Raw genomic sequence first — 20,631 nt, 5'->3', positions numbered from 1 at the left:
AGATGAAAATTTTCTGGCTTTTTCTTGAGGTCATGTTTCTTTCCTATTCCCTCTTCCATTTATTTATTTTTTGGATGCTTTAGTATTCATTCTGGTAAAGCTCCATGTTCTAATTTGAATATCCTATGACGATGAAGAATATTATTTTTGTAATTCTTTCGTAGGCACCAACTGACATGGGAAGTAGAAATGGCTGTAAGAATTGTTATGTCATGTTCTGTATTAAAAAAAAAAAATCTACAGATGTTGTCCAATTTGTTTTTCTCCATTTTCTGATGATATATATATATATATATATGAAGCTACTTTGTAAAAAACTGTAATTGCTTATCTTTCGGCTAAAGTGAACAAAGATTGGTAGAATAATGTACTTGATTCAAACAAAATAATTAATGTGACAGAATTTGAATTTAGAATCTTTGAATTAATAATCCAACATCTCCATAACTTAAGTTATAGCTATGCTTGCAGCTATCCCATAACATAAATATTGGATAAGAGAATAGGAAGATTCACTTGGGTGTGGTTCAATGTCCCTTTTTATACTAATGGAAATATGAATCATTTGAAGAGGTTTCTTCAGTGAAATTGTGTTTATGTTTCTATCAAATTAATTGAAAGTAAATTACAAGAAAACAACAGAGACTAAATTTCGAAATGGGGAAAAATTCTCGAGGGAAAACCCTCAACTTTACATTAAATTGATCTGCAATGATAAGCCACATCAAAGTTGGTCTGCATCTAGTTGGAACCTAATTTAGTTTCTCATATACTACTGACATGCTTTAATATGTTACTTCCTGTGATTGACGTCACTTCCGTTTCTTTCTCCAGCGAGTACTCGGATTTGTTTGAAGCTGTCAAGGTAGGTGAATTGTTTTTGACTACACTTATCGTTAAAGCTATGATATAGTATAAGAGGTTTATTTTTAAAACGCAGTTACAGAAGCTTGTGACTTTTTATAAACTGACAAAAGCCTGTTCGTTACTGGTTATGAGATGTTCGAAAGCAAGTGATACTCAACAGACCACATTTCTGTCCTTCCATCGTTCCGTTCGCTTGTGTTGTAGATGAAAATATAAATATATACATTTGTATATATCAAACTGAAACTTCAGTTAGCTTAGCTATTTCGATGTCTACTTTGTTGTTCTTCTTTTCCGTGTTGTTTCATTTATGAAAATAATGCAATTTAGAAGAACGTTTTATGCTTTTGTGTTGTTGATATCCTCATTTTAGACTGATGTAACGTGACCGGGTTGCGTGCATGGTATGAAGGTGTATAAATATTTAGATTATCTGAATTACTGTTAAGGAAACCCGTTATTGCTATTATCATATTGCTAAAAAAATAATAATAACGAAACGAAAAGAATGAAATAGGAAAGGAAAGAAAATTGACACATTTTTTTTTGGTAAAGAATTTCATTATGTACTCGTATATATTGCATTGCTACTACTGTTGTTTACTGTCCCCGTTCATTCAGCTATGTACTACTAGAACAGTTATTAGTGTTGTATATATACATACTTGCTCTGCAAACTTATATAGCTATACTCGTTGAACATTCCATTTTTAGAACTATAAATTCTTCCTGCTGTTTTCCATTTCTTCTTCTGTCCATCCTTTTTCTGCATACAACCGTTAGTTCATATTTACAGTGAAATAACTTACGGAACAAATTGGAAGAAGGTATGTTACCATTGATGGAATAGGGGAGAACCAACAATTGTATTACACATACACATGATTTATTTTTAAGCAGTCATTAGTTGTCTCTTAGTTTTTATTTTATTTGATATTTTTATGCAGACACTTCTGTTAGATCAATTTTATAAGTAGATCAGTTTGTTGCTGAGCATGTTTGCTAGTGCTATAGTAACGCTTTTCGGGTCCCATGATACTTTCATCTTAACACTTGCGTGCATTCGCTCTTTTTTTTTTCTAAGGAATATTTTACTTGTGAAAGAATCTGTATTTTTCTCACCCTTGCCTTTTGTGCGCAAATGTACAACACCTAAATTTCTGGCTAATTTCAGATATATGTATATATAAAATCTCATTAAGTTATATTTTCATTACCAACGTTGACTTAATATGTATTCACAGCACCGTCCCATGGCGATTACATTTCTAATTGGAGCCTCGAATTTTATTTTCAGTTGAATTTCAGAATTTCTTTTGCTGTTTTGATTAAGTCTTGAACTTTCTACATTTTCAAAACGTATCATCCTTTACTGATAAATTTATTGATCCACAAGGTGTCTACTAACATTTATGCTTCATAATTAATACACTGTTTCTTCATTAACAGTCTGGTTCTTTCGTATAAAATGTTATTTTCTCGATTGCTATGCATGTTATACTGTTGACAATGTTTTTACACCCTTGAGTAATTGTGATTGTTAATTATGAATACGACAAACCTCTGTGTATACACTGACAAATACAAGTATTTTACGAGCCAGTGACATCTACTTGGTTACTTGACTTGTTAGAAACAGAATCTAAGTTTCATTAAAATTTTACCCTTACTATCTAAAATATGAAGAAAATATAGGTTGGTGTATTCTTAGCTATGATTTCTGCAAAACAATCACAGGATAGTTAAGGCAGGAACACCCTCGATCATAAGTCTGTTCTAAAAAGGTGTCCTAGGGCTAAACAACAACACAAGCGCTTTCAGTGTGTCGACTTCATTAAGACATTCCGTAAAGGTTTTTCTTGAATTGATTCTATGTTTACTTAATGTTATCTCACTCTTCATCTGCAATGTTATCTAATTCGAAAATGTATCCTGTTTATTTAAAGATATATGCATATTGTGTATGCGCACTTGACGTATGTATAACCTGTGTGCGTCTCTCTCTCTCTCTCTCTCTCTCTATATATATATATATATATATGTGTGTGTGTTTGGTGTGTGTCAAATACGTATTGCAATAATGTCTATGAGTGCGCGCTCATATATACACTTACGCATGTTTGCAATGCTTTCTTGATTTGAGCTGTGACTCATTAGAACAGAACATTTGCAAACCATTTACATAGACAGAATATATAAGGATTTTTAAAAATTTTATAACGATTTCATATTGCGAACATATCAACAAAATTATGCTATTTACATAAATTCGTTTTCCTGGTATTTCCTGTCTGTGCAAAAAATAGGAGTTCTTTTGTCCGAGCTAAGCCTTCATTTAGCAGATCTCTAATCGAAGGCATTATAATTGTCTCTAGGACCAAAGTGTGTGAATGTTTCTTTAATTTAAGTTATAGAGTGTGATCTGAAGGAGAATTTGCTGCTATTTCTCGTAACACGAACGACTATGTGGAAGCTGTTTAACCTCAGGTCAGCCATGATCGAGCAGACAAATGATCAGCAATATTATGGTGGTGGCCATCTCTTTTTATTTATTTTTTTTTTACATTTTCAAGACAGTAAGGTGTGATTTTAGGAAAATTTACCTGTTATTTCTAACAAGTGAAGCATCTTTGCAGAACCTCTCCCTCTCCCCCATTGATTAGCTGATGTTCGATATTTTTGTATCATGAGTAAATATAAAGAGCCACAACTATACGGCTTAACGTGAATGATGTGTTTATACGGTGCCAAATTGTGGTTGCTCACCTGACCAAACAGATTTAGGAGTAAAGGCATTCCAACCACTACCGTCTGCACTTTTTGGTAGCATCTAGGATTTCTTTATCTTTTATGGCTTTCCATTGTCTAAGATAGTAGAGTTTGATAGAAATTTAGTTGCTTTTTCTAGCATAGAGAGCTCTGGTTTACGATACCAAGTGATATATTGTAGAACCACTGTTTATAAATAATATCAAATCTTTACTGGAGCTATTATGCATGTGGGAGATTTGGAGAAAGTTTGTTTGAAACACACACCTGTTGTTATTTTATATTGTTGACCATTTCTTGAGTTTCTTTTAGAATTATTTTATTAGAATCGTATTTTTCTTAATTTTTTTTTTTATTTAGTAAATCAACCTTATTCCTTGAAGGTACTATTTAAATGCCTTATTAATAGCAAGCATTTTACTGAAATAAATTACATACGCCTGATATTTTAAATTGTCTATTTCGTATATAATACTTTTTTTTGTCTTTTACATTGTATCTGATGGCGGTAGTCTAATTTACCCTTGTAATAATATTTGCGATAGTTAGTCTGCCTTTTTTGCTGGATTTTGTTCTCCATTCGTATAGATTTCGAAAATCTAACAACTTCCAGGAATTTGAAGAACGGTTATTTTTCTATTTGTTTACGTGGTTCTTTATGCGCACAAACATTGTCGCATGAAAGGCATTATATTCCATATACACAGGTGGTGTGTGTGTCTGTATGGTATATATATATATATATATATCATACAGACACACACACATCTTCAGTTTGGTTCAGGAAAACACCAGCCAACATGTTTTGATATTGTTATTCATAACGTCTACCATTTGCATTGTAGTATTTTGGGAAGAATTTAGAGTGAAGTTGTGCATAGCTCTAACATGGCAGTTACAAATAACCACCAAACGATGTTTGTAAAGTAGGAGTAATTATTGACTTTGTACTTCGTTGAGGTCTCTTAAGGTAAACTGAAGGAAGCTAGTTGAGAATTGTGGTTTTTATCTGTAGCAGGTGATGAGCTGAAACCTGACTGAGATAGGATTAAAAAAAAAAAAGAAAAACGCCATGGTAAGAATTGAGATCACTTAACAAGTGTCAACACCCTTGAGACAAGTTTGATTTACTTTAGTGAAAGTGAAGGAGTGTATGAATGGAGTATTCTAAAAAAATTTCAAATAGCTGAAGTTTCATTCTTTTTTGAAGGAAAATAAAAACCTAGCAGCTATTGTTAATCACAATTGAAGAAAAACAATTTCGAGACAAAGTAATTTCACTAAATTGATTTGAATGCTTTGAGGGAAATCTGATTTTTGTTTGCAAGCAGTGGGATAGCCTTAAACATATGTGGAGAAAGAAGAAGAAAAAAACTATAATAATTAAAAATAATTGTATGAGAATTATACTGTATAAATAGAAGTGCGAGGGAAAACCAAGTAAAGAATAAATATAGAACTCTGATGATAAATAGTCTTATACTTGGATTTGTTACATAGTTTTGAATTCCTTTTGTGAATAAGCATTTGTTTTATAAATTTTGTATGGGTTTGTCTTCATATATTTTTGTTTCCTTGTATATTTTAATGTTTATTTTGCTTGAATCAGAATTTCATAGAAAAAACAACAAAAATCTGCCTGATAATTTTGTAAATTTTCAAAGCAAAAGGCTGATGTCCTTATGAATATAGATAATTCCATAAAAAAAGTGAGGATATTTCACATTTTCTGTTGTGTTATAATTGTATATGCAATACATTACTGGGATTTGGCCTCCAGTTTAATACCTTACAAATTCATATACTATATACATTTGACTGTAACTAATGCTTCTCTGAGAAAAAGATTTAATTATATTTGTAACTTGGATAGATAGGAATTTTGGTATTTCTTTGTTGAATTATCTTGAAGGCAATTGTTTCAGAAACTGTTTACCTGTTCACAGAACAAATGGAAAATAAAAACCTTTCAATTGTTTTACTTCTTTCAAGATATGAAAGTAAATAAATTTAACTGAAAGAATGTTAATTGTTCTTGAGATTCACCATATTTTAATGTTGCTTTTATAAAAATATAAGTTGATCGGTAGTAAAAACAAAAAAAATTTCTTAGTGCTTATATCATATTTAGTAAATGGGAGTGCTCTTTCGGTAATCACTTTCAAGAGACTTTTTAACAATTTAGAAAAACTAGTGTCTAAATTTTCTCACTGATTAAAAAATTTTTTTTTAACTTATTGGATGTCCCTTTTTTGAAATATTTTGACAATATAATGATTTGGTTGTTTACAATTCATTTTTTATGTTGAACAGCTGCATTTACCGAATTATTTACTTCAGACTGCAACAATCATATTTTATTGTTGTCAGTTGTTGAACATGCACACACACATTCACTCATTCTCATATATATTACATAAAGTCAATAAGTTTGATAGTTGAGTATATATTTATTTAACCAAGTGACTTCTGTAGGATAACAGCTGTTTAAATAAACAAGGGATTTAAATGTGAGCTGCTATAAGTTTCATGCGCTGATAGAACAATAGTAGATTAAGCTTGTATAATTTACTTTGTGCTATCCTGCAGTCTTTTCGATTAAAAGATTACAGGATAGGACACATCATTCTAATACATGCTCGTCTAACTACTGAACTGTCAGAGCATGAAACTTAAAGCAGCTCACATTGAAATCCCGTGGTTAATATAATGATATTTTTCTCACTGGATGGAGTGCTTTTTGTTTCTTTTTGAGTCCACTATCACAGAACAATACACTACCGTAACCCCCTTGCCATATTGTGATTCATTACTTAAGCTTATGTCGATTCCTTCATGGTAGTGTTTTGCATTTATAATAAAATATATATAAACAAAAATTAAAAAAAAATATACAGTATTGTTTCTACTTTGCAGATTTTCACCTATCGTTGGATGTTTTGGAACATAATACCTGTGATAATCGAGGGCTTACTGTATATATATATATACACATACACACACATGCGTGCGTACATGGATACCAGTGACTTTGTAGTTAGGAATTTATTTTCTTTGGATTTTATCATAGTCAATATAGGTATAGGTGTGTCTGGGTTGTTTGTTGTTTGATAGTCTGAGAAATATTGCCTTACATTATTTACAATTGCTGGATATTTATCCTCATCTTGTTTGTTGTTAACACAATGTTTTGGCTGATATACCCTTCAGCAGGTGTCTTGGGGAAATTTCGAACCCGGGTTATAATTCCTAAGGTATTTTTCGACGTTGTTGTTATTATTATTAATATTATTATTCAGGTCACTGCCTGGAACCGAACTCAGAATTTTGGGGTTAGTAGCCCATGCTCTTAACCACTAAGCCATATGCCCATGGGAGAACCCAGGTTTGAAATTTCCCCAAGCCACTTGATGAAGGCTGGAGGGTATATCAGCCGAAACGTTGTGTTAACAACAAACAAGATGATGACAAATATCCATCAATTGTAAATAATGTACATAATTCCTCATCTTTTAAATATAGAACTGTAAGATGATGATGATGATTACCTTGTTTGAAAAAGGCAACAGGTATCTGCTATAGAAAATACTACCTGAATGAATCTGACCTATGCAAGCATAGAAAAGATGCTAAAAAGAGGATGATGGTGAACTTAGATTAGGTTTAGAATTATTCGAGTTTAGGACATTTTTGAGATTTTTTTATTTTGTGACTTGTTACTGAATTTAATCTATCTAACATAAACTAACAGTATCTATCTTGAGTGAGAGTACATTGATGCTCATGGAGAATTTAAGTTTAGATCTTGTTGATTTTTTTTATAATACTTCTTAACCACAGTCTTGCTGCACCATTGTTTTAATAACAGAAATATTAGTTCATATATAATATACTTTCTCAATTTGGCATTAAATTTATTGGGGGCTTATTGATTGTATTGCTTTCATAGCTGAATTTCTTCCAACTACACATGTAACAGTGTCCCCTTTACTGATCATGACCATTTATTGCAGATATTGCTCATTGGCTTCCTTCATATTTCTTTTCAGTTCCTTTCAACATTGGCTTTCTTCCCAAATGTCCTCTTGTATGTCATTTTCCCTCATTGGCTGTACTGTAAAAATCTGCTTATCAAAATCTAGTTATCTCAATGGCAGCTATATTTGTGTTAAAACAATTTTATAAAATTCTAGCATTTTCAATCATGAAATTAATTCTGTTTATGAGTTTAATTTATGAATTGTATATAGGTAGTTGAGTCGATTTTCTGTTAAATTATTGACTGCAGGTCTGTACATTCAGACCATACTGCAGTCATCATATTGTGTACTTAGACCATATGCTTTGCACAGTTTACCAAACTTCTCTAATTGCATATATATTCCACTTCATTTTCACTGTTGAGTGGTTTCTAGCAGAAGGGGTATGAAACTATTAAAATATGCTTCTACAATTTCAAGAAAATGGCAACATTTACAAAAGCTACCTCACACTCATCAGCATGAAAACTAGAAATAAATAATTAGATGCATATGTACACACTTGCATGTCTGTATTCTGCTGTCAGTTGCACACATTTTAGGTGTTTAGTCTGATATCTTTCTAAATTCTTATAAGTGCATTAATGGTTCCATGCCTTGACTTGAAAATAAATTGCATGTGTACTAACATGTAATATATTGAATGATGACCATAATTACATAAGAACCATCTTCAAATGTTTGACAGTTGCATGAAATGAAAAAAAAACTACCTTTATTTGTAGAACACTTGTCTACATCAGTGGTTCTCACTGGGGTCCACACAAGCAAAATAATAAATTAGGGATTCACAGTAGTATATTATGGGCCCATGAAAAGATTTTGCTTTAGATGCATTTATTGCAAGAAACAGCTAGGATTCTTTCTCTAACATACACAGTTTGAACTACACAAGTGAATGTGTGAAAAACTAAAAAAACAACAAAATAGCACTTTTGAAAGAAGTATCTATGAAAGTAATTTTTTAAACATCAAACGACCTTGAGGCTCCACCAAAATATAATAGTAATCAAAGGAGTTCATAGGTAAAAAAATGGTTGAGAACCACTGTTCCGCACCATGCATTTGTTGTTCTCTCTGTCTTGAACCCACATTCTTTCAATTTTACTCTACCCCAGGGGTCATCTGTATCCCTCACACTTCTCTTTCTGTATGTAAATCTTATCATTTGACTTTTAATTAACTGCATTGATGATAGTATTCACATTCCTTATGTAACTGCAACTTAAGCTCCTTTCGCACCAGACCTGCTCTACTTTCATGATCAGAATTTTAACACCCTTCTTCAGTGGAAACTCATAAATTCTTCAACAACACAAAAACACTATCATTGTACATGCTAAAGAAACACTGTTGTTTCAAGAACAGTTGAATAAAGTCACTATGAAGTATGTGCCTCATAATCTTTTTTGATTTCTCATGTTCACCTTATGTATATATATATATATATATATATGTGTGTGTGTGTGTGTGTGTGTGTGTGGTGTGTGTGTGTGTGTATGAAGGTGCATGGGTCAGTGGTTAAAGTGTTGGGCTCATAATAATGAGGCAGTGAGTTTGATTCCCAGACCAGGCTGTGTGTCGTGTTCTTGAGCAAGACACTTTATTTCATGTTATTCCAGTTCACTCAGCTGTAGAAATGAGTTTCGATGTTACTGGTGTAAAACTGTATTGGCCTTTGCTGATCTTGGATAACATCAGTGGCATGGAGAGGGGTGATAGTATACATGGGTGGCTGCTGGTCTTCCATAAACAACCTTGCCCAGATTTGTGCCTTGGAGGGGAACTACCTTGGTGCAATCCCATGTTCATTCATAACTGAAGGGGGTCTTTATCCTTTATATATATGTGTTTATATATATATATATATATATATATATATATATATATATATATGGTTTGTTGATGACCCAACCAGTGCTAGTGCCTTGTAAAAAGTATCCAGCCCACACTCTAAGATAGTTGGTGTTTGGAAGGGCATCCAGCAATAAAAACAATGCCAAAAACAGACAATGAAATCTGATGCAGTCTTTTGCTTAGCCAGCTCCTGTCAAACTGTCCACCCCATGCCAGCATAGAAAGCAGACATTAAATGATGATATATAAAATGTAATTAAGTACAACTTCTCATCTAAACAATTTTTTATCAAAGTGACTGTTCAAAGAATTTCTCTATAGTTATTATTTTACAAAATATTTTTCATACTGTGAATATTAGATATTTTGTAAAATAACTCAGAACAATTTTAAATGAGTTTTTAATTTAATTGTTATTGATGACCGATATTTAAAAATATATATTTTGGAAAATTTATCTATATGACAATTTTAAGTATAGAATAATTTTTAATATAAAATATGTGCAACAGATTTCAGATATTTTTAACCCCTCAGCATTCAGATTATTCTGTCAAATGTAATGTTTGTTTATTTATAGTTTTAAATTAATCATGCTCTATCTTGTAGTTTAGAGATGTTGATCATTTGATTGCTTAGTTTTAGAATGACATTTTAGGAATGAGGTTAGAGGCCAAATCTGGCCAGCTTCAATGTAAAACAGGTTAAATATTTTGGCTGGATATGGCCAGTTTGAATGCTAAAGAGTTAAGTATATTCTTTTGTAAAATAATTTTAGCTATAGAACAATTGGTTAAAAACTGGTTGACAAGCCAACCAGTCAGAAGTGGTCTGATCAGTGGTTGAAATTAGTCAACAAAAACTAGTCATGTGATGTGTAGAGTGATCATTGTACATTAAAGTTAATGAATAAAACATTCACATACTTTTTCATACAGTTAGGTATGTGTATATATATATATATATATATATATATGCATGTATGTATATATGCATGTATGTATGTATAGTAAATCCAAAAGCAATGAAGAACAAACACAAGAAAAAAAAACAACAATGTGAGGTCGTGTTAGCAGATGCTCTGGGAAGGAAAGAAAGATGGTTTTATGTTTCAAGCAAAGCTCTTCATCAGAAACAGGAGTCGGAGGAAAGTTTAAGAGAAAAGGAAGATAGAGGAAAAAAATCGCCAATGATCCATATGTTTTATATATATATATATATATATATTATATATATATAATATAAAAATATTCAATATTCATTCATTTCCATAATATTGACACAGTAAAGACAAATGCCTAAGAAGTTTATTTTGCAACCACAAAGTACTCATATACCTGGGAAAGTGTTGCTACTATATTTGCCTACATCCTGTATTTTTTCTTGCATTTGTATATAATCTTTGTTAATGAACACAGACGTACACCCATATTCAGTGGATTTCTGCACAGTTTCCTTGTAGCAAATTCCACTCACATGTATTGGTCAACTTTACTGAGACATACTAAATTTCATTTGCCAGTTAAGATTTATCATAGCTATTTTCATTAGAGGGTGTTCATTGTTTCATTTTACTGTTCAAATATTATTGACAAACAAATGCAGTGAGAAACCTATTTATTTGAACTGTATTATTCAAACATTTTTGTAATAATTGAAGTTGTCTTGAAATCATTTCTAATTTTTTTAAAGAGAAGTTGAAATAATTTTCATCTGTCTAGCTTTATAGCTATATGAATTTAATATTTTCATTTGCAACTAGTAGAGGGGAGGTTAAATAGATTTTTGGCTTTGTTTGTATGTTCAGTATTAGGAATTTTTAGACAGATTCTTCAAATACTTTTAGACAAATAGAATGAGTATAGTATTTACATTGGCTTAAATTCATTCATTAAAATAAGTTTGTAGGATTTAAAATTTTGTCAGTGGAAAGTAGGAAAACCAATTCATTAGATGTCTCAGCAACAGTTTCACTTGATATATTTTTGCCAGGTAACATTTTAAAGACAGTTATATTTGAAAGAAAATTATTGATTTGGCTACTGGAACTGGGAAGAATAACTTTTGTTTTCCCTTGATAAAAGAATTGACTTTATGAGCCAAACTTCCTGGAAATTTGAAACCTGTGTGACATTCATGATTCAGGGTTGAAGTTATACCTTTTGCAAGAGACAAACAAATTTGATTGTTTGATCACTAAGGTGGTTAGGGATTTTTTGACTGAAAATGAAAAATGTCAGTAATGCTATAAAATATGAAGGGCAGCTGTTCCGCTACTAAGTTCATGTTTTAACTGAAGCCTTTTGATAAATTGTAGCATAAAAAACATGGTCAAAACTACCACCAATATGATAAAGAAATTCACCTTTGGACAAAACATGCCCTTTATGTCTTATACAGCACTCTCTGTACTCAAGTGTTCATTGTATTGGCTGTACTCAAATGTTCATTGTATTGTCTTTGTAATGATGCATAAATATAAAAGTACAACATGGTGGGTTGAGAGGATGGATGTTTTTGAAAAATTTACAAAATCATTAATTTTAGCTGCAAACAAATTTTATTGACATCAGTGTATTTGTATTGAATTAGCATTTGTCAAAATCAAGTGTGGAAAATAACATCCATCATATGGTGTCTGTTTTGATTCTGAAAGCATTCTTGGAAGTTGGCCTCCACTCTCCAGCATTGCTCCATCAATTTGGGTGACTTCTATGTGAACAGCATTCTTCAAATCATCCAGTGTACAGGGCTTATGTACTTACACACATGCCTTGAGGTTTCCCCTCAAGAAATAATCACACATAGATAAATCAGGAGACTGAGGGTGCCAAGGAATGTCAGCAAACCTGAAAATGAGGTGGTCACTGAAGAAAGGGCGAAAAACGTCCATTGATACTCTGGCTGTGTGGGCTGTTGCCCCATCTTGCTGAAACCACACATGTTGAATAGGGATATGTTTTCATCAGAATTCAAGCACAAAGAAGTTGTTTATCATCTTGGTGTAATGCTCAGAGTTCACAGTAACAGCATTTTCATTATTGTCTTCAAAAAAGTAATGACCAATGACAGTAGTTTTTCCAACAGCATACCAGAACAACACATTTGGGCTGTGCAGTGGTCTTTTATGCAGTTCTCTTGGATTTTCAAGAGCCCAGTAACGACAGTTCCTTTGATTCAGCATGTCATTGAGATGAAAATGAGCTTCATCACTCATTAACAAATTGAGGTTGTCATTTGCCTCAAAAATTGCTTCCATCTGACATGCAATATTAAGCTACTGTGCATAGTCCCATGGTTTCAACTGTTGCCCAATGACCAATTTGTATGGGTGGAAATGCAGGTCTTCATGCAAAATGTGCCTTACCGATTGATTACCGATGCCAAGTTCAGTAGAATGCCTCCTAGCTGAGTGATTTGGACTCAAAGCTTGTCTGATGTGTTCCACATTTTCCAGGGTCCATACCATTTGTGGCACCCCCACTGGTCTCCTATTCATCAGTGTACCTCATGTACAAAGTCCATTCACCCATCGTAAGATTGTGTTATGGGTGGCAACAGCCTGATTTTGGCATATGTTTAAGTGGCACTGAAACTCAAGCTGAACTGCTGTGACAGACTTGTTATTCTTCACGTAACTCTTGTAGGTAAACACGATGCTCTATTGTCTACAGTACCATGGCTTCACCTGAAAAGGAAAAAAAATGCTAAGACACCATGGACCAAATGGTACCTGTCGGACATCTGTCCCTCCCGCTGGGGCTGAGTAATAGCCATTTCAAAAACGTCTGTCCTCTCTGCCCAACCTGTATCGGAAAAAAAAATTACAATTAATAAAAATAGAGCAATTGAACAGATAGCAAAAATGCCTGTTTGAAAGGCTTGAACAGAAGTATTGTATAGTTTTCTTTCATCATTAAAAACTTTTTGCTTTCCCATGAAAGTCTTTATCAGTACTTGCATCTCTCTTATGGCATGTGAATTGAAACGAATTTGCAAGCTTGAGCATGACCTTCTCATAGTTCATTTCAGGTACTGTGTCTTTTCTTTTTGGGAAATATGGTGCAGCTATTACTAGCAGGCTGGGTGTCTGTATAAAGACTTCTTTGTTGGTTCATAACTTTTGAAGTGTATAGTGTAAATAAAAAAGTGTTATCAGTGTGTTCATTTACTGGCAGAAGGGTTTATAATTTGTAGACCCTTGTAGATGTGTTCTTGTTTCGTTTTATTTTGATGACTGCTTTTTCATGCTTACATAGATTAGATGGAATTCAATGAGGCATATTTTCTATGGCTGGATGCATGGTAATACAACATAGATTGTACTGTTCACTAATACAAACTGTAGGGATACTGTATAATTGTTGAGAGTTTCATTTACTTAACCTTTTGGTTATCATATTTTTGTTGAAATACACTGCATTTGTTTTAATTTATTCTAAATATAATGAAGAATTTAGTAAAATAATTTTGTTATTATTAAGCTGGTGTTTGGAACATAAATTATCATTGAGTTTTGATGGAAAGTTTTAACTGAGATTATTTTTAAGCATGAAGTGTTTTATATCATAAAACCAAGGGTGGTATCAAAAGCATTAAGTGCTGAGTGCAAAACGTTTTATGAATGACCTCAGAGAAAATTTTCAACCAACCAATATCTTGAAAATCAGGATGAGCTCCATCCAACACATGAAATCTGTTAAAGAGAAAATATTTAACAGAGGTAGTATTTTTAGCAGGTTTGACAGTTATTACAGTGTACTTTCAATAATTTAAAAGACTTGCTTGAATTATAGGCAAGTTATATCTCTGTTCTGTAGAGTGAGAAATAGTCACTTTTTGATAATATTACATATTTACTTGTGATATCTTAATTTTGTGCTTTTAACTTTTTTTTTGTCTGTTGTCTGGGCACTTTTCATATGCCCCCCCCCTCATACTTTTCATGTTAATGGAATCTCCATGTTTAATCCAGAGTGCAAAAACCAAATACAAACATTTCTTTAAAGTAATATAATGTTTGAAATTCTTCAAGGCTGAAAAAATTTAAACAGAGTAATCTGTTTTAAATAATTGGTAAGAAAAGATTCTTCATTTTTCTAAGATTAGAAACCCACACGTACAAAGGCAGAGTAAGGAAATCATACTTTGTGCAAAAGTTATTTACAACCTAAGCAAAAGCTACTGCTGTTAACAGTTGGGAGCAGTTTTTAAATTCTGTTTAATGAAAGTTTTGAAATATGGCTGTTAAAACTTGTGCAAACTACAATTATTCATATCTTCAGTAATGTCATGTGAATTTTCTTTTTAGTGGTTCCCAATTCTAATGATTTTTTTCTTTTGTTCTATTTTTGCTTTTGATTATATTCATAAAATTCTATAATTATGCTTGTCAATGTAATTAATATATATAATGTAGATAAAATATATACAAAGTGTTTTGCTATAAAATCCATTTGAATGTGTGTGTGTGTGTGTATATATATATATATATAAAATCATGTTTTTGTAGACTAAAGTATGTAATTCTTACCACAGGAGAAAGTTATTCAGTGATGCTTCTCTAAGCCAAGCTGAAAATGGAGATTATCCAAATGAAAATTGGATAGGCAATAGCGTAAGTTGTAAGTCTTTCTAAGTTAAAGCTTACACTATCGGTTTAATTGTACAACTTGCTCATCTATCAACCTATGTCTTTAGATTTCACAAAACATCCAACCAAAACCTGCAATGCACCCCTCCCTCATTTCTGCAAAATATCTTCATTCATTTTTGCTTACTGTATTAATTTACAACTTCTAGATTCACTCCTACTTTTGTCTGTGGTGTCTTGTTGTAGTTCAAAAAGAGAATTGACACCCAAAATTACTGCTTTTTATTTCTGATACCTAATGTATAAAATTAATTCCTTTTTGTTTTTTTTTATCATGAGAATGAAAGAAGACTGGAACATGTCTATTTTATAACAGTTCCTTCATTGATAAAACTCTCTTTTCAGTATAGATGATAGTCTATGGTATTTGCACCAAGAGCTTTAATCTGTGATCTGTAATAGTTTACTGTAGAAACAGACTTGAAAGTAGCAGTTTGCTCTCTTCTCTTGTTGCAACGTAACATTTTATAGTGCTGTAGATTTGTTAACATTGACAACTGTTCATTTTAGTATTAATTAATGAAATAGAATTATTCTTGTAGTCAGCTTAGTTTATTAATATTTTCATGATTATTAACATATTCATGCAGTGAATTTATCATCTTTGATGCTGAAAATGAAGTATTTTGAGGGAATAAGAATATTGTTGTATAAGACAGCATTTGATATTATATATATCAATTAATTCCTATTGATAATAAATTTTTGTTTATATTCAGATGTTATAAATTTTGTTTTATTACTGTTTTACATTCATTTTTCTATGTTGCTTTATTGCACACATTAAAGTGTTAGAAGCAAATATTTTCTACAGCTAGATACCCTTCTTTTTATCAACAAAGTAAGAAAAGTATTTTCTGTCACTGATGCATTGAGATTCCATTCTTGTAGAATCTTTTGTAGTTTAGTAAAAGGTGCTTTTGTGTGAATTAGTTTAATGTAGGGTAAGCTGTTTACACCAAACACAACATGCAGTTCATGATCATAACCAAAATTTAAGTTTGTATTGGTGATTAAGATCATTTGTGAACTCTATCTGAGATGGCCATACTACAGTGTTTTTTTTAGGTCCCCAGAGTTTAAATCAAAACTACTTACAACCATACAAATTTTGAATATATTGTACTACCTCTGTTAGCTTTGGCAAGTTTCTCCTTCTCTGGGTAGGGGACAATATACTGTGGTGTTATCTCTGCTCTCACTGCAAAAGAATAATCTATTTTAACTGCACACTATTCTGTGATTTGAACTCTTAGCCATATCAGTTATTTATCATCTTAGTCTTATAATCAAATGTGTTCCTGATAATGATTCTAGAAAATTACTTCAGATCCTTATTTTAGTCATAATAAAATATATCTCTTGTAAAAGGAACATAGTTTGGCTGTCAGTGGCTGCCTCATTTTTCTTAATTTTTCACACACAAGAGATAATGTACTATAATGTTAATGATGTATATGCGTACAAGAATGTTTAGATATTAAGATTGGAAATATGCTGCTTTTCTAAGGTGTCTATCTATTTCATACTGAAATTGCCTGTGAAATTATCGATGCAACAAATATTACTGAAGTTGCAAAATATTTATTTCTGTATCAAAATGAATCTGCTGCCAACCCAAGTTCTTGAATAGCAGCTTAGGTTTGCTGTCATACTTGATAAATGAATAAGGGTAATGAAAATGTGTTGTTGGTTATAGATACTTATGAAAAGAAAACAGTCCATCATATACTTGATTAAGCAAGTCTCTTTACTTTTCCTATCTTTATTTAAAAAGTACTTGTTTTCATTGACATAACATTCACGTGAAAATAGGTTATGCTGAACCATATGAGATAGACTTAAATGTGGGCTTATAAATTATGTAGTTTTTGAAATGACAAGTCTACTTTTACAGAAAATGAGGAATACTTAGAAACAGTGTATAAGGATGTTAGTAGTACTTGTTAAATACATATTGCTATCAGTTCTGCTAGTAGATGGAAATGCTGCAACTTTAGAGTGCATTCAGTTTTTAAAGGTTCCTTGAAAATAATCCAATTTTGTAGATTTGATTAACTCACAACAGTGTAGAAAATAGTTGTAAGAAAGATATAGAGAGATATATTTTGAAGTTAGCTTTGATTAGTTTTACACTAAAAGGAAGTGAGATTACTGTAAGTTGAAATAAAAATTATTTAATGAGATAGGCTTATGATATTTGAAGATAGAAAACATTTGAAATGCAATTGTTTAATAGTTGATGATAGTACTGTATATAATTTATTTGTATATTGCTAATAAACACCAAAGTATGATATAACTGGAGTTTTTCTTAGTAAGCAAAATTGTTACAAAATTATTTTGTAATATTTGCAAAAATGGAATATCTAAACATTTTTATATATTTATAGAAATGTTGTTTACATATGCATTATTTAAAAAAAAAAAAAAATGGATGCAATATTTAAGAAAAATATTTGTGTAAACATCTTTGGTAATTTAAAAACAAACCTACTTATCTCTGTTTTCAAAAGAAATGTTTATTATTTATTGAAGGGAGAGAGAGAAAGTAAAAGATTGAGAAACCTAAGAATCTTCAAATCACACCATGAATTATTTTTATGTGAAAGTATTTGTGTATGTGTACATGCATGCTCACTCTTATCATCAGTTGCATTTCTTTTCTTTCTTTATACAAGCAGAGATTGGATATTTTCTTGCAATATTTGGGACTTCTATTTTAATATCAAATACAATTAATCTTGCCCACATTATATGGGGGGTATGCTTCATGTATGAAGTTAATAAGATTGAAATATCACCATGGAGTTATCATCAGTATTTGCTGGAAAACACGACATTGACTAATATTTTTTCTAGCTTTTTTTTTTCATATTCCATTGCATTAACTGTGTTAATGCATGGAACCTAAAAATGTTAACGCACAATTGTGTTAGCACTTAGCTATTGTATAGCCTATGTTGACAATATTTGCTTCTATCATCATACTTAATAAAGAAGGGCTTTATTCTGGGTTTTTGAATTGACAGTGGTGATTGTAACATATATATATATATATTTATAATAAGTGTGGGTGGCATACGAGTGGGTATATATTTATAAAAAAGAAGTTTGAAAACGCCACTATATAAGATAAATTTTAATTTTCTTAGAGATTTTACATGTTTCGGTTCTTCTTGAAAAAACGAACCGTATCAAAAATATTTTTAAAAGGTAAGTGTAATAAAAAAGTTCATAATTGTTTCTTACTAGTCTCAACAGAGTTCACATGGTGGTATTTTGTGGGGGACAGCATAATGGCTGTCTTGTGCGTTGACTAGATTCGTTGGCTGTAATAGTGAAAATATATATATATACACACACACACACATTCAGTGCATGTATAATAAAATATAAATTTATTTTATAAAATATATATACGTTTAGTATGTCTGATGTGAATCATCATCATCGTTTAACGTCCGCTTTCCATGCTAGCATGGGTTGGACGGTTCAACTGGGGTCTGGCAAGCCTGGAGGCTGCACCAGGCCAGTCAGATCTGGCAGTGTTTCTACAGCTGGATGCCCTTCCTAACGCCAACCACTCCGAGAGTGTAGTGGGTGATTTTATGTGCCACCGACACAGGTGCCAGACGAGGCTGGCAGATGGCCACGCTCGGATGGTGTTTTTTATGTGCCACCGACACAGGTGCCAGACGAGGCTGGCGGACGGCCACGCTCGGATGGTGTTTGTTACATGCCCTCAGCACGGAGGCCAGTCGTTGCGGTACTTGCTACGGTCACGTTCGGATGGTTTTCTTATGTGCCACCGGCACTGGTACCACAAGGATACAAATTCCATTGATGTTCATCTATTTTGATTTGGTTCGATTTGATTTGATTTGATTCGATTCGATTCTCACTTGCCTCAACAGGTCTTCACAAGTGTCACAAGAAGGAAGGTATGCACAGGTGGACTGACTACGTCCCAGGTAGGGGCCACGGATTATGGCTTCACTAGTCTTGCTGGGTCTTCTCACGCACAGCATACTTCCATAGGTCTCGGTCTCTAGTCATTCCCATGGTGAGACCTAACGTCCGAAGGTCGTGCTTCACCACCTCGTCCCAGGTTTTCCTGGGTCTACCTCTTCCACGGGTTCCCTCAACTGCTAGGGATTGGCACTTTCTCACACACCTATCTTCATCCATTCTCGCCACATGACCATACCAGCGCAATCGTCTCTCTTGCACACAACAACTGATGCTTCTTAGGTACAACATTTCTCTCAAGGTACTAACGCTCTGTCGAGTAAGTACACTGACATTACACATCCATCGGAGCATACTGGCTTCGTTCCTCACGAGCTTACGCATGTCCTCAGCAGTCACGGCCCATGTTTCACTGCCATGTAGCATGGCTGTTCGTACACATGCATCATACAGTCTGCCTTTTACTCTGAATGAGAGGCCTTTAGTCACCAGCAGAGGTAAGAGCTCCCTAAACTTTGCCCAGGCTATTCTTATTCTAGCAGTTACACTTTCAGCGCACCCACCCCCACTACTGACTTGGTCACCTAGATAGCGGAAGCTATCAACAACTTCTAGTTTTTCCCCCCGGAAAGTGACGGAAGTTGTTTTCTGCAGATTTTCGGAGGTCAATGCTCCAGAGCATCTGCCACATACAAAAACTATCTTCCCAGTTAGCCTACCTTTGACATTGCTGCACCTCTTATGTGTCCATAGCTTACACTGGGTACATCTTATAGAGTTTCTACCTACACCTTTTCTACAGATCGAGCAGGGCCATCTTCCTGAGGATATTTGTGGATTTTCTACCTTTCTACTTATTAGTTCTTTGGTTTTAGCTAGGTTGACTCTAAGGCCCCTCGATTCTAAACCCTCCTTCCACACCTGGAACTTCTCCTCCAGTTCTGATAATGACTCAGCGATTAGAGCGAGGTCGTCAGCATAGAGGAGCTCCCAGGGGCAACCTGTCTTGAATTCCTCCGTTATTGCCTGGAGGACTATGATAAATAGGAGGGGGCTGAGTACTGAACCCTGGTGGACCCCAACCTCTACTTTGAATTCTTCTGTGTACATGTTGCCAACTCTAACCTTACATACGGCATCTCTGTACATGGCTTGCACAGCCCTCACCAGCCATTCATCTATCCCTAGTTTCCTCATTGACCACCAGATGAGGGATCGGGGGACCCTATCAAAGGCTTTCTCCATGTCAACGAAAGCCAGGTACAGGGGCTTATCTTTGGCTAGGTATTTCTCCTGCAGCTGCCTTACCAGGAATATAGCATCAGTGGTGCTTTTCCCTGAGACAAACCCAAACTGCATCTCATCTAAACTAACTCTCTCTAATTAGTTGGGCTATGACCCTCTCCGTAACCTTCATTACCTGATCCAACAGCTTGATACCTCTGTAATTATTTGTATCCAGGGCATCACCTT

The 20,631-nt window shown here is 33.2% G+C and overlaps 1 protein-coding gene across 17 annotated transcripts in view; it reads left to right on the top strand.

The window, feature by feature from the left end:
* The first annotated feature begins 811 nt into the window (after positions 1 to 811).
* Positions 812 to 20,631, top strand: part of LOC115209152 (polypeptide N-acetylgalactosaminyltransferase 1) — a 612,460-nt gene continuing 592,640 nt past the window's right edge. For 12 of the 17 annotated variants that reach the window (XM_036502216.1, XM_029777469.2, XM_029777478.2 and 9 more), the window contains exon 1: positions 813 to 865. The gene's annotated coding sequence lies outside the window, so the exon portion shown is untranslated. Of the gene's footprint in view, positions 866 to 20,631 lie in introns of all 17 variants that reach the window. The other 5 variants (XM_029777511.2, XM_029777495.2, XM_029777503.2 and 2 more) reach the window with 3 other exon arrangements.

This window comes from Octopus sinensis, linkage group LG1, assembly GCF_006345805.1.
Source record: "Octopus sinensis linkage group LG1, ASM634580v1, whole genome shotgun sequence".
Classification (NCBI taxonomy): domain Eukaryota; kingdom Metazoa; phylum Mollusca; class Cephalopoda; order Octopoda; family Octopodidae; genus Octopus; species Octopus sinensis.
The sequence above is the reverse complement of the archived record's forward strand: the minus strand, read 5'-3'. Positions and strand labels throughout refer to the sequence as shown.